At 35.6% G+C, this 14,249-nt stretch overlaps 1 long non-coding RNA gene across 1 annotated transcript; it reads left to right on the top strand.

Moving 5' to 3' along the window:
* The first annotated feature begins 7,737 nt into the window (after positions 1 to 7,737).
* On the top strand, positions 7,738 to 10,655 carry LOC140153630 (uncharacterized). The gene is made up of 2 exons (XR_011859129.1): positions 7,738 to 8,323; positions 8,701 to 10,655. It is a non-coding gene; the product is annotated as an uncharacterized lncRNA (long non-coding RNA).
* Positions 10,656 to 14,249: the final 3,594 nt, after the last annotated feature.

Below are 14,249 nucleotides of genomic sequence, written 5' to 3'. Positions count from 1 at the left end.
TCCATTTGTAATCTACACTCCCTGTGTGGGAGATTAAGGTGATGTCTTCCATGGGGTGTATGGATTTCAACTGAAATATCCCATTTTTTTATGGAATCTGTAACTTGTAACATTTCTTTTACATTTGATACATGGTCTTGTATTTTATGTCTTTGTGTGAGGACACAACCACCATGTGAATACCACTGGATTCAAGCATTATTATAAGACCATGAGTGAATTTCACTGTACTTTCAACCCATTGGGCTAGTCCAGTTGTGAAATCCATACACCCTCTATGGAAGACATGACCTTAATCACCCACACAGGGGGTGTAGATTTCAAATGGAGTCACCCATGCAGGTAATCCAATTTGAAATTCACACTCCCGGCATGGAAGATCAAGGTCCTGGCTTCCATAGGGGTTGTATGGATTTCAACTGGAAAACCCATTATATCGTACATAACTCACAGGTCTGTATCCATCAAAAAACAACTTTTTTTAAAGCTTTTCTTAAGTCAGTCATTCTTTTTTTAAAGTGAGTAATATGGGCAAGTAGCATATGCTGTGAACTCACCGATGACTGACTGACAAGGTGCACTAGTTCTATTGGTGACACACTTCTTCTATTGATATAACTCATGTTTAAATTCTAGACTAATCAATATTATCAGCAGAGAAAGGAATGCTTATGTTTTACTTTGTATCTTGTGTGTTATGACAAAGTGTTGCCTATCTGCTTGCCTGCTCACTGCTTTGACTACACTTTGTTTCGTATTGAGCTTTGTAATGATGTTGATGGTTAAGCTACAAGTGTGCCAACAGACTGCCCTTATATGTGTGTGTATATGCCCTGCACGATTAGATTTGATTCGATACAATGATCAGCAAAAATTATACGCAGCCACATCACTACCAAACTTGAGGTAAAACAAAGTATAGTACCAGTGGCGGTGGCATGGGGGGCAATTCCCCAGTCCGAACTCTTCCCCCTAGTAAAAATTTTGCACCCCTGAAATTCACTTTGCCCCCCCCCCCCACTGCTACTGAGTACCAAGGAGATGGAAATTATTTGGCTTTGATTGCTCCTTGCATCTTAAAAGTGTGTATTTGTATTGGAAACTTGCTTTGTTTGTGTTTGAGATACAACGGATCATGCACCTTTTGCATACTTTGTGAGAGCATGTGAAAAATTCCTTAAAATAGTAATATGGGAGATTCTATGATGGTGAATACAACTTCACAAGGTTATAAATGGGATCATTTACAGCACCTGTGTAATTATGAACCTTTGGCTTTGCTTTTACTTCTGGTGTAGAGTCATCGATGCTAGCCTTTTAAGAAATTCGCTATATGTAGTATTACATAAGAAGTGCTATAAGCTTTTTAATGGTGGTCATATTTTTCAAGTTTCACAATCATTGAACATGAACGGTAAATAAAAAAAGAGAGGTGTTAGGTGTATTTGTTACAGATTCCTTAAAATAGCTACTCCGACACTTTTCCCTAGGAAATGTGAGAATAATTCTACATGTATGTGAAATAACGGCATCATACACAGTAGTTGTGGATTGTTAGTATTCGCATGACGATAACACTCTTCAAATTATATCTGTAAATGATTTAGAGTGAAGCGACACTTTATTTTTTTGATCTACTATTATCTGTGTTTACTATTAACCATTCTGCCTACATTCCATGTTGTTTGGTAAGAGTAATATATAGATTTGCATGTTATTTTGTGAAGGGGTGTAATGAATGTAATGAATGTAAGCATAATATTGCGCTATTCCGTTTAAAACCCACACTACCTATGTGGAAGATTTTGGAAATATCTTCCACAGAGGGAGTATGAAATTTAAATGGAATGAACATTAGGCAGCTCCTTTTGAAACTCATTCTCCCTTTGTAGAAGATTCAGTTTGAATCTTTTGCAGAGGGTGTATGAAATTCAAATGGAGCTGCATTATGTGTTCATTCCATTTGAAATTCATACTCCCCCTGTGGAAGATATTGCCAAAATCTTCCACAGGGGGAGTATGGATTTTAAATGGAATGCCCTATTGGTGACTATCTTGCAGTAGTATTCAACAGCTCTATACCAAAACCATGCTTACAAAGACACAAATTTCCAATGATGCATTACTCTATTGATCAATGTATTCTAATTCAAAGAGTGTAGTGTGTCAAGTACTAACGTACCTAGTCATGGTGGGGTAGAATTGTATGATTCAATACCGGTTATCGCTTCGCAATTTCTGTCAGGTAAGGCAAAAAAAAAAAGGTTTGTCTCAAAGCTCACGAGAAATTTAAAAACAAATGTGAAATGCGATTTTTTTTTTCCCGACTTTTTCATGGTATTTTGAGAAAAAGTTTGATTTTCCGATTTTTCTGGAAAAACTATAAAAAATATAAAAAATTTTGAAATAAAAAAATTTCCGCATTTCTTTTTTGTCAAATCGTGCAATTTTACAAAAACGCGCGCGCAAGCTTTGAGACAAACCTTTTTTTTTTTTTTGGCCTAATAATGTGATGAAAGTTGCAACACTAGGATGGTAGTAGACTTGTTGCAAGTTATGTGCATGACAGTTTGTATTGAAAAAAGAGATTAATGAAAAGGTTGATTCACAAAAATTGTACCTTTAACGTGTATCAATAAAATATGTTTTAGTATGGCGCTTTGTTACAAGTCGTAATTGAATGTATATTTGTGCTTGCATGCATGGGTGAAAATAAATTGAATATTATCCCAGCAGCTAACATCTTATCAACTAAGGGTGGCATTGTTGTCATTCGGGATGTGAATAAGTGGACGGGTTTATATGAAGTGAATTTTAAGTATTGAGTCATACAATTTATGATCAAATAAGGATTGTATTCAGTATAAATAAGATGAAGCACAGCATGGTTTATTCACCTCGCTACAGTGCGTATAATTAGCATTCATGTCTTATTCTAGCTTGAGTAATTTTATTGTATTCATTTTACATTCACTGCCTTTTGCCTATCTCTCTCATGTTATCAACCATCAGCTTTGTAACAACATGTTTCTAGTACTTTGTGGTTTTCTTGACGAGGTGACACGGTAACCTACATCATTAACCACCTGAGCACTACCTGCCGATCTATTATTGCCTCCGATTGGTCAATTATATGATATCTTCACTTTAATCACCAATCAGAATGGAGCTTTGCAAATAATTCACCCCAATTTTTTTGTGTGGTGAAATTATTCTAACAATGTTGCTGATTGGTCCGATTGATAATGAAAACTTCTTTTTGGCCAATAGTAGGTAGTTCTCATGGGGTTAATCCAGTGATGATGCCGTCGGTTATTTTGTCTAAACGCTTTTCTTAGTTGTCTCCGATCACAAAGTCTATTGCTATTTTTGAATATCTGCCAAAATACTATTAGTATTCAAGAAGTGCAGTGGGTTGTTTTAGTACAAATACTGGTTGGATATATCGGCAAAATGTGTGTACTGTGGTGAGAAGGGAGCAGACGAGGTGAAACTGAGACACAATGTGAAAGCTAAAGTAAACCATAAATATTAGTATTAATAGTAGACGGTGTTTATGTAGCAAGGAGTGAACTACTTATTGAAGTTTAATTTCCACAGCTTTGAGGGGGGAAGAGGAATCAGCAAATAAATGAAAGAAGTATTCATACACACTTTTAATGGGCACCTTTTCCAATAACATACTGAAATAATTATTTTCTTATCAGAAAATGTTTCTTTGAAATAACAGCTGTTTAGCTGGATGTTAAGAACAATATCAATTGGATATTTTGTAGTACAACACCAAGCTGCTGTTCTGGGGGGGTACTGGGGGGGTCAGACATTAGCCAGGGGGGTCAGACAAATTGGGAAATGCACCAACTCAACCAGACATGGACATGTTCAAAACAAAATACTGTTGCAACTACTGACAAAATATGTTTCGGAAATATATCATTGAAGTGAAACACTTGCCATGTTTGATGTTGTGTACTCTTGTGTTATGTATTGAATGATATAAACTTTGATGTTGTACTGAGCAGGAATGAGTGTCAAAAATGTAATGTACATGAGGTATTTAGTGGACTACTATTATGGGCTTTCAGCTTGTGCTGTTGCTACTGTGTTAGTGTTGTATGTGTGTTGTTACCTGTGTCAGTGTTACAGATGTAGTGCTTTCAGCTGCTTAAAGCATCACATGGTAGTATATTGTATTTTGCTTAAATTTTGTCGGACATAGAGAAGGATATGTTGTACAACATATTAAGTTTGAAAGTGATACACAGTGCAAGTGGCTTTAATATATTGGGCTATGGAAAACATGACCTTAATCTTTCACATAGTGTGTGTGAATTTCAAATGGACTTACCTGAATTGGTGATTCCATTTGAGATTTACACCCTTTGTGTGTGAGATTAAGGTCATATCTTTCGTAGGGGGTCTATGGATTTCAACTGGAAAAACCCTTTATAGCAGTGTTGAATCGCACATGTTATTTATGCTCAATATAAAGTTGTAATCATAGATTAATGAGGTACAGATTGCACACCAAGAGGCAAAGTCCTTGTGCTTTGTATGCTATGACAATTCTTGCATATTCATGAGGTCCGATCGTTCTTTCGCATGGTGTTGCGTGCCTTTGCGTATACGCGAAAATTGTCAAGACTGCGCTTGGTTAAGTATGCTGTACCGGGTGCAGAGTGAGCGTATCAGTTTTATCTGTCGCATTTATGGAACGATTCGGCTCATTGTCAGATGTTGCTGGACTTTGCCACTTGGTGCACCATCTGCTTATAATATTAGTCTATGGTTGAAATATTTCATATCAAAAGGGAAACATAGCAAGTTGATCCATGTGATATTTAAAAGTGCTGGCACAGAACTGACATTGTGTTGTACCTGGGGGTATATGTGAAAATATGATTGGCTGAATTCAATTCAATACCGCATTGGTACTTTGTATACTTCACTTCAATTTTATGGTTCAGGAAAATAGTTCTAAAGGGCAGTTTTCAAAAATAAGATATTTTGTGGTGACAATTATTTAAAAGGAGGTGCATTTTAGAGGAGAGAAAATATACAGACGATCCTCAAACAGGCAACATCCATGTGATTTGTATGCTACGAATTCTCACATAATCATGAGGGCCGATCGTTCGATCGAGCATGTCTAACAAGTCACGCCAGCATTGCGTGCCTTTGCGTTATGCGATAGAGCATTGCATGTCTTTGTCCGTAAAAATATGCGGGTAGCAGTGGCGTATGTCACACTCTTTGGAACCATTGGCCCTCATTAAGGGACGATGCTGGGACTTGACCTGTTGGTGGATAGTCTGTATATATATCCGTCTGTGGTGCATTCAGACGTCATTTGAAATACAATCATTAGTACAATAAAGTTAAGTACCGCATTTATTATTAAGCTGAACTAATTATGTTACGAGAGAGATTCCTGCTAGAAATGTCCATAACGATAGCCACATTATCAGTGCTTTATATGCAATTAATTTCCTCTATTTTGCATACATTTGCATAATCATTGGATTATATATCATTGTGTTATCATTTTTGTTTTGTGAATAGTTGTAAATGAGAAATGTAAAACATTGTAGTTATTATTACATTTTTGTATGCATTATAAACGTTTTTTGTTTGTATGTTTATCAGAGTAAGAGCTGGCCTTTATACTCACAGATTTATGTTAGAAATAGGCTGTTCCGGTTGAAATTCACACACCCCCTGTGGAAGATGTAACCTTAATTCTCCACACAAGGAGTGTGTATTTTAAATAGGGTTACATGAATGGATGATTCTATTTGAAATCTACACCCCCTGTGTGGGAGATTAAGGTCATGTGTTCCATAGGGGGTGTGTGGATTGTAAGTGGAATAGCTTATTGATTATTTCATATTGTAAGTTATCAGAGAGTTATGTTTGTATTACAGATATATTATTGATTGGTTACCAAAGTATTTGATTCTGTTTATTATTACTAGTTGTAGACAAACAAGGAGTATAAAGTCATTGTTTTTTGTATATGCCAGTTTATATTTTATGACAGTTATGGTAGGTCAGATAGTTGAGACTTTTGCTTTACCCCTCATCACCATATTCTGCAAAATATTACAGCCTGTGGCTTCACTTCAGCAGGGCAGGCGTAGATAACACATACAACCAAACCACCCAAGGGAATTAAGGTTAATGTTTATAGTTGGAGTAAGTAGATTTAGGCAGTATCCGGGGTTAGTAAAACAGTGCTTTTAGGATTTGTAAGCTCTATGAAACTTAGGCTGAACATATACCATTTTCCTCAAAGAAAAAGGTGATAATGTAGTCCATTAACATCTGTACCCTGATTTTAAGTTTATCCACAGCTATTGGTAAAGAGATTCAATTCTTAATTTAAGGGATCCAAAATGAGCGTTTATTGCGTTTCGACAGTATTTTGACATGAGAGCACCTCAGACCTATCGAATTGCATTCTGAATCTGAAGCATGTCTTTCTGATATCAAATAATTTTCATTTTTGAAAATCACAATATAATACAAATTTTATGACAAATTATAAAAATTTGATATTTTTCAAATTTTGATATATAACAGTCCTCAGTAAATTATATAAATCTAATGATATATTCTTAAAGTGTATGTAGCAGGAGGAAAAGCCGACGGTCAATTGAAAATTTTGACCTTTCATATTGAAGATATGGATTTTTTTCCCCAAAAAGACCTAATTTTTTTTGGTGTTTTGGGAATAAAAATCCATATCTTCAATACGAAAGGTCAAAATTTTCAATTGATCGTTGGCTTTTCATCCCACCTACATACACTTTAAGTATAAATCATCAGATTTATAAAGTTTACTTCTTAAGTACTGTTAAATATCAATTTTAATGATTTGCCATAAAATGTGTATTAAATTGCTAATTTCAAAAATCAAAATTATTTGATATCAGAATGACATTCTTCGTATTCAGAATGCAATTCCATATGTCTGATGTGCTCCAATGTCCCAAAATAAATACTGTCCAAACGTTCATACCCCAGCCCTTAACAAAGATTAGAAAATATTTCTATAACAGGTAACCAATGGCCAATTTTGGTAGATTTAAAGCCGACAGCTTTTCGGTTTTCTTTGGGGCATACCTGTTTTTGATTTCAAGAATATTTTTGTTACGGTAAATAGTGAAGTCACTAAGCAGTGTAATACTCCTTTCAGGTTTTACTATTATACCATTTTATTAATATATTACCATGCTTATAGAGCATATACATGTCAAAGACAATCTCAATAGTCTCTCTGTTTCAAAGAAAGCTGATGTACTATTTTTCATCTTTGTGAGTCAATTCATCAATGCATTTAGGCAGCTGTTTCGTGATTGCATCTATGCAACATCTAGCTGTGCCTAATGAAATACGTACTGGCGTCATTGACTCGCCGAGGTGACAAATAGTATAGCTGTATTTTGTATAGCTGTAAGTTGATTGGGGTTTCTACTTCTAGTGATGATAATGCAGTGCAATATCATCTAGAATGACAGCAGACTTGTGTAATGGGTTTTGATTTTGGTTACAGGTCAATCAGTGTCATTAGTCTGAAACCCATAAACCTTAACACTTAACTCACCCTAACCTATATCCTAGGCCGTAATCCTAACCCAAAACCTAATTATAATTCTATCCCTAACCCTATCCGTATCCCTAATCCTAACCTAAAATGCCCTAAACCCTTACTTCAACTCTTTTCGGAACCCTTTGGGACTAATTGGCTGTTCCTGTGATTGCAACATTCACTTTAATGACCCAATTTAAAACTTAAACAGTAAATTATAAATTAAGTCAAGCTAAAAAAAAATTGGGGAATTTAACAATAATTTCTGGATTAAAATCTCTGGATTACTTTGATGAAATAAAAAATTGAACTGAAAGGTTATTCTGTAATATTTACTTGAATATTTATTCTGGTAGTTTTAGGAAGTAGTTTATATCCTCCTGTGTAGTGGATATATGAGCTGTACTGCCATACATATATAGCTACAGCACTTCAAACAGATCTACAGCTTTCCAATTCAAGTTTCTCTAAACTTCAAAAGTGACATTGTACTTAGAGTTCCCGAGGAGTATCTTTAGCATTCTATTCAGTACCCACGCCTGTACCAGTGGTCCGGAGGGTGACCCTTTACAACACCTAATATTAGCAAGAATAATACCTTGAAGAACCTAAAGATGACAAAAGTGAGATTTAATTTGTATACATTTCTGATTTGTTAAAAAAAAAAAGCATGACTTGGATACCTCCATTTGAATTTCATCTAGGTTTACAGCAACCTCGCTATTACCCCAGGCCGGGGTACTCAAGTTTGGTTTTGGTAGGGACGTGCGCCGAGATTTTAGAAGTAGACCCATAAATATACCAATTTTTCAAGAAATTTGGACCCATTGATATACCAAAAGTCAAAATTTTTGGCCGAATTTACCCAAAATTGTCTTAGTTTTTACAAATTTTCTCAAAATTTTGGGAAAATTTGAAAATTTTGGCAAGATTAAGGAAAAATTGGGCTGTTTTCGAAAAAATTGAGAACATTTTGAAAAAGGACCCATTCATATACCAAAGTAGGCTTTGAAAAAGGGGTCATTGATATACCAGAAGGCTGAAAATGCTACCCATGTTTTGCGGCACGCCCCCGTATGGTCATTTGTACTGAGTACCCCGGGCCCCAGGCCTAATGACACTGTACCAGCTTGGATGTGCACCCCCACCCACCCTTACCTGTATGTAAGCATTTATATTTTGGGTTTACCTCGCAATCTCAAGCCAGTGACAGATGAGCTTCATAGTGTGCACAGAATTGGCTATTGCTGTTGAAATCCATACACCCCCTATTTGGAAGACTTAGCCTTAATCTTCCATGCAGGGAGTGTGAATTTCAAATGGAGTTACCTGAATGGGTGATTTCATTTGAGATCTACACACCCTGTGTGGGAGGGAGATTTAGGTCATGTTGTCCATTGGGTATTTGGATTTCAACTGGAATAGCATTGAAAAACTGGCTTGTACATGTATGTTTGTGAATGATAAGGTTCACGTCTAAAAAAAGCCATTTGAATTGCATGCCAATGTCATTGACTTGAGAATGACAGAACACCATAATATTGAAATGCATTGGATCTAATCAGTGTATAGTAAGATGTTATGAAGTGAATCTTCATATAATGTTATAGGTCATTTTGGGTCAAGTGCTATAATAAAGGTCTATTTTGTAATTATACAACATCCTATAATATAGTTCAGAATCAACACCCCCTTTTTCCAGCTCTGCTATATGGCACTGTACTTTACGAGGATTTGATTTTCGTGCGTGTTAAGAGTTTTGTTTGTTTGTCTATTTCTTTCTTGTTTGTTTATGTTTTTTTTTAAACAATGGTTGACATGTGCAATTTACATTTTCTCACTGCAGCTTGACAAAGTAAGGGACTGGTCATATGAAAGATCATTGGCGTCAAAAATGAACAATTATAATAGGATGACATACTTGCCTCTCATATTACATTCAGACTGCATTTTCATGCTATTCTTTAAAAAAAGTAATAAAACTGTTTTTTTATCATTCCCTGAATCGGTTTCCGATGAGTTTTTAGTCCACTTTGTGCCATTACAAGGAGAATTTTTGCACCTTCTGAAATGTGAAATGGTTTGTATGTGATTTCATGCCTTTGGTATGTACTATTCCAATGCAGTAATCATGTATGGTAGAAACGGGCCATGGTAAATATTTAATATATTGATGAAATAGTTGGATCATTTCATACAAGATTTATGTGAACATTACACATAATTTTGATGTACTGGTCCCCATTGCCTTTCAAATGACCGGTCCCTTACTGTCTACTTAACTTGTACAAAGAAATTAAGCAGCACGTAAAGTCATTATTTCCAACTTTCTTCAGTGAAACTGTATAGAAATATATCTTTGTATTCCACATATTCTACCACATGAAAAAAAAAAAAAAATATCAAAAACAATTCGTAAAAAAATTGAATAAATATGCTAGCATGATCTATTTTAATGCTATAATTGCTATTACTACTTTTTGATGTATGCTTTAGCATTTAATTCTTTATTGATAAAGCAATACATTCAAATAATCCAGTTTAGATAGTATTCACTTCTACAAAACAGGTTTTAATAAACTTGTTTTTTTTTCCAACACCATGTGGTACATTTCTTAGTCATTATTTTCCGATGTACAGAAAAAAATAAAATAGAGTATTCAAAGGTATTGTGGTTGTTATAGATTTTATGTTAGGTGAATGGTTGTGTGGCATAGACACATAATAAATTAATTATGAATATTTCTTTACAAAAATTGACCAGGATAATATAAAATTTTAAACTGGTTAAAATAAAACAAAAATGTGAATAGGTAGATGTTATTGTGAATAATGTGGTCTATGTACAGTTCTACAGAAACTGTGTAAGGCCAAAGCGAGGTATGATTTGTTTGTTGTACCTCAGTGTTTTATATTCATTTTTGTGTGTATATTTGTGCTTTTTTTCTGTATGATATCATTCCCGGCCTCTCTATTGAATCAATTTTATTAGTACAAACTTGTTTGTATAAGAGGTGGGATGGGAGATAATAAATATGTACAAATCATGGGCCTTTTGTAACAACTTGTGTCTTTGTGGACTTCTTATTTCACTTGTGTATTATCTGTCATTTATTTCATATAATGACTCCCAACAAAATATCACAATAAAAAAATAAACCAAACATTTGTGACCGTACACCACGAATGAGCGTAAATGTCCTCAATTGTATTCTGAGTTACAGTGTAAAATGGGCATGAAGGTCGTATTCATAGGTACCTCAATTTGGTGCTACGTGTACCTCATTTAATGAGATACACGTAGCACCAAATTGAAATACCTATGAATATGACCTTCATGCCCATTTTACACTGTAACTCAGAATACAATTGAGGACATTTACTGCTCATTCGTGGTGTACGGTCACATTTGATAATGTCCTAAATACAAAAGAACGTTCGTTGGGATCAGTGGCATAGGGGCATGGGCACCAAGCTTTGAAATAAGCGGACTGGAAGCTTTGAAATAAGCGGACTGGAACCAGAAGCAATTTCATTTTGAATATTGCCCCTGGTTCACTGGGATTTTACCCTGGGGATTTTACAAGAACCAGGAGCAATTTCTGAAGAAACAGGAGTAATTTTCAAATAGTGAATCCTTTTCTGCTATACACTACAACATACCGGTACTACTGCATCCAGTTAAAAACTGAAACCAGGAGCAATTTGTATTAGAAAATTGCTCCTGGTATATGTGAATTTTACAAGGACCAGGAGCAATTGATGGCTTTACAGGAGCAAATTTATTCCTGGTGCCTGCTTATTTCAAGGCTTGGGGGGCACGTGCCCCCCAATCGATCTGAAATTTTCACAAATCCCATAGGAAAAGTGCTGAAAAACAGCTTGTTCCCCCCAATCATGGTCGGTGCCCCCCCCCCCAATGTGATGACCCACGCTACGTCACTGGATGGGATGCCGACTCCTCCCTGAAATGTAAGTGGTAAATGTTGAACATTCCAGCTGTAAGATCAAGTTTGACCGTGCCTCCTAACAAAAGGACTTTTGTTTATAGGACCTTTTGGTGTGTTCCCTTATGTAAATATACCCCACTGCTGCTGTCTTTGACAAAAATATCTATTGAGGTATTCTGTACATCCTTTACACATGCTTGGATCCAGTGGCGGCGGAAGCATTCAAATTTAGGGGGGGGGGGGGGAGAGCATAAGATGCACAGGTTTATTTGTGTATGTATCACACCTGGACGCTACCATCTTGAGAAAGCTAAATTGACTATAGGTCTCCTGCACAAATTTAACTCGAAAAATAATGCTAAACAATCAGGTGTAAAGTTCAGTTATTTTCGGTTTGGCTCAAAAATAGCTAATGGCATTGACATACTGCTGCTAACGAACTTCTCCAATGTTTATTTCAATTATACTGCTTTTAATTAGGGGTTTTTCATATATTCACAATCGCAAGTAGCGCTGTGACTTAAGCCTTAAAAAAAATTGTTTGATTGGCGTAACATGATAAAAAAAAAGGGTAGGTCGGTCGGCAGTTTAAAATTTTTTTTTTTTTACACACATTTTAAGCTGAAAATCACGATTTTTTTCTTTTTTTTTTAAATTTTAATCTTTTTGATTTTTTTATTCAAAAAAAAAAAAAAAAAGTCTAGGGTCGGTTGGGTTACGTCAATCAAACAATTATTGCTGGTATTATTTGCATAATGGTGTCCGATCTAAGGCTCTCAACTAACAGGTGATTAATCGGGTACCCGATTGAATGGATGGGAATCTGGCTAAAAAAAAATTGAAAAACTTATAGACCCTAAAATTACTTGCTCAATTTCAGCGATTTTAATGCAGTCTTTTCGAATGCCATGAAAACAAATAGTTACTCGTCGTATTTCAATGTATCGCCCAGGCCTATTAGTGGTATTTAACCTATATAAGCACAAAAGTGCTCCAATCTCGGGTAAAATGCCATGAATGTAAACATTGACATTTGTAATACATGTTTTAAAATATCAATGATTTTCGGACACCCTGTATGATGACTGTTTCGCTGTTTTTGCTTCAACCTTGGACTATATCTGGAGATTCGTATCTGTAGCCTGCCCTAGCACGATCAGATCAGATTAAGATTGATTTAGGGTTAGTGTTCCGATTTAGGCTTGCTGATTAGTGTTAGAATGGTTGATTAGGGTCAGGTTATAGGGTTTTTATAGGGCTAGGCTCGTGGATAGGGATAGAGATACGGCTAGGTCCGAGGATTAGATATGGGTTTAAAATAGAGTTAGTTAGGGTTAGGGTTCCGGCTTGAGTTAGGATAAAGTGAGGCCATACAGGATGCTGTAGAGGCCCATAGACAATGTGTACACAAAGACTAGGTTTTATTTTACATGTGTCTATAGGCCTTACATGCGCCTTAAAGCTTAAGCAAAATGCCTAGCCTAGGCCTATACTGTATTTACACCTATTGGCCTATGTACGATATTTAGGGCAAGGAAATCACCAACAAAATGTGCATGTGGGTCTAATTAACAAAGTGGCATGTCTATATGATCATCAACATTGATTTTTCATCATCATTAAGCTTTCAATATGTATACGCAGGCAAGAAGGTTGTTGAATTTAGGAAGCCCTGAAATCACAGAAACCAGCCGTAAACAGTCAGCGTTGAATACAAATTTATACCCAGTGTTCCAAACTATAGGTTGCAACCCTTTTGGGGGTCACAGACTCATCCAAACGGGGAAAAGGAATTGCCAGTAAAAATCTAATTAAATACATCTTTGTGCATTGAAGTACAGAGTACCGTCGTATTGGTCACGTAAACCAATTTTAGCATTTAAAAATTGCAAATTCTTGCACGCATTTACCCCATTCTGGAAGTTGGTCAGCGAATAGATTTGAAATTATACCTATTTTTGATAATTTTGCCCGTTAACCTGCTGATAATGTCGGTAACATCATTTGTATTATACTGTGGAAAAAACTGGGAAGCCCTGAAGTAGCCCCTTCAAAGGACTTGGATATTTGTATCCCCCTAACCATTACAATAACAGACAAGTATGTATAAAAAAACCAGAAAACAATATTCTAGTTCTTAAATTTGTAACTTTATTTTAAAAATATTCTCAATATTTGGCATATAACAATTTCATTTTTGTATTATGTTTAATGCTAAAGTTTTTTAACAACATATATTATTTAACAATTTCATTTGGCTATTAATGTAGTATGTGCAAGTAACGTTTGTTCTTTATTGCAAAGTGCACCAACTTATTAATTACTGAACAAAACAGCATTTCATTCATAATAAATCGAATGTTTCATATTGCTGATGATGAACCTTTTTCAAAGTTGAACATTTTTTAAATTTATATACATTGGTAACACAATCAGGCAAAATGAGTTGTTTGTAGGTATTCGCTGTCGTAAAGCACGTTAGAATATGACCGTTGCTAGGTCAACTGGATCACGCTTTCTTTGTTACGAACCACTGATCGAAATGATCACAACGCAAAGCCTATGGCATATCAAAATTCGGAACAGGTGTATGAGCCCAGGCTTGGAGCAGTAACCAATGGTTACTAACGTGCACTACGACAGCGAATAACTGATTGTCTAGTTGGAGCAATATGTGTGGCCAGTGATGGCGAACGGGTGGGGTGGGG

This window comes from Amphiura filiformis, chromosome 5, assembly GCF_039555335.1.
Source record: "Amphiura filiformis chromosome 5, Afil_fr2py, whole genome shotgun sequence".
NCBI classification, from domain to species: Eukaryota; Metazoa; Echinodermata; class Ophiuroidea; order Amphilepidida; family Amphiuridae; genus Amphiura; species Amphiura filiformis.
Note: the sequence above shows the minus strand (reverse complement) of the source record. Positions and strands in the feature narration are given on the sequence as shown.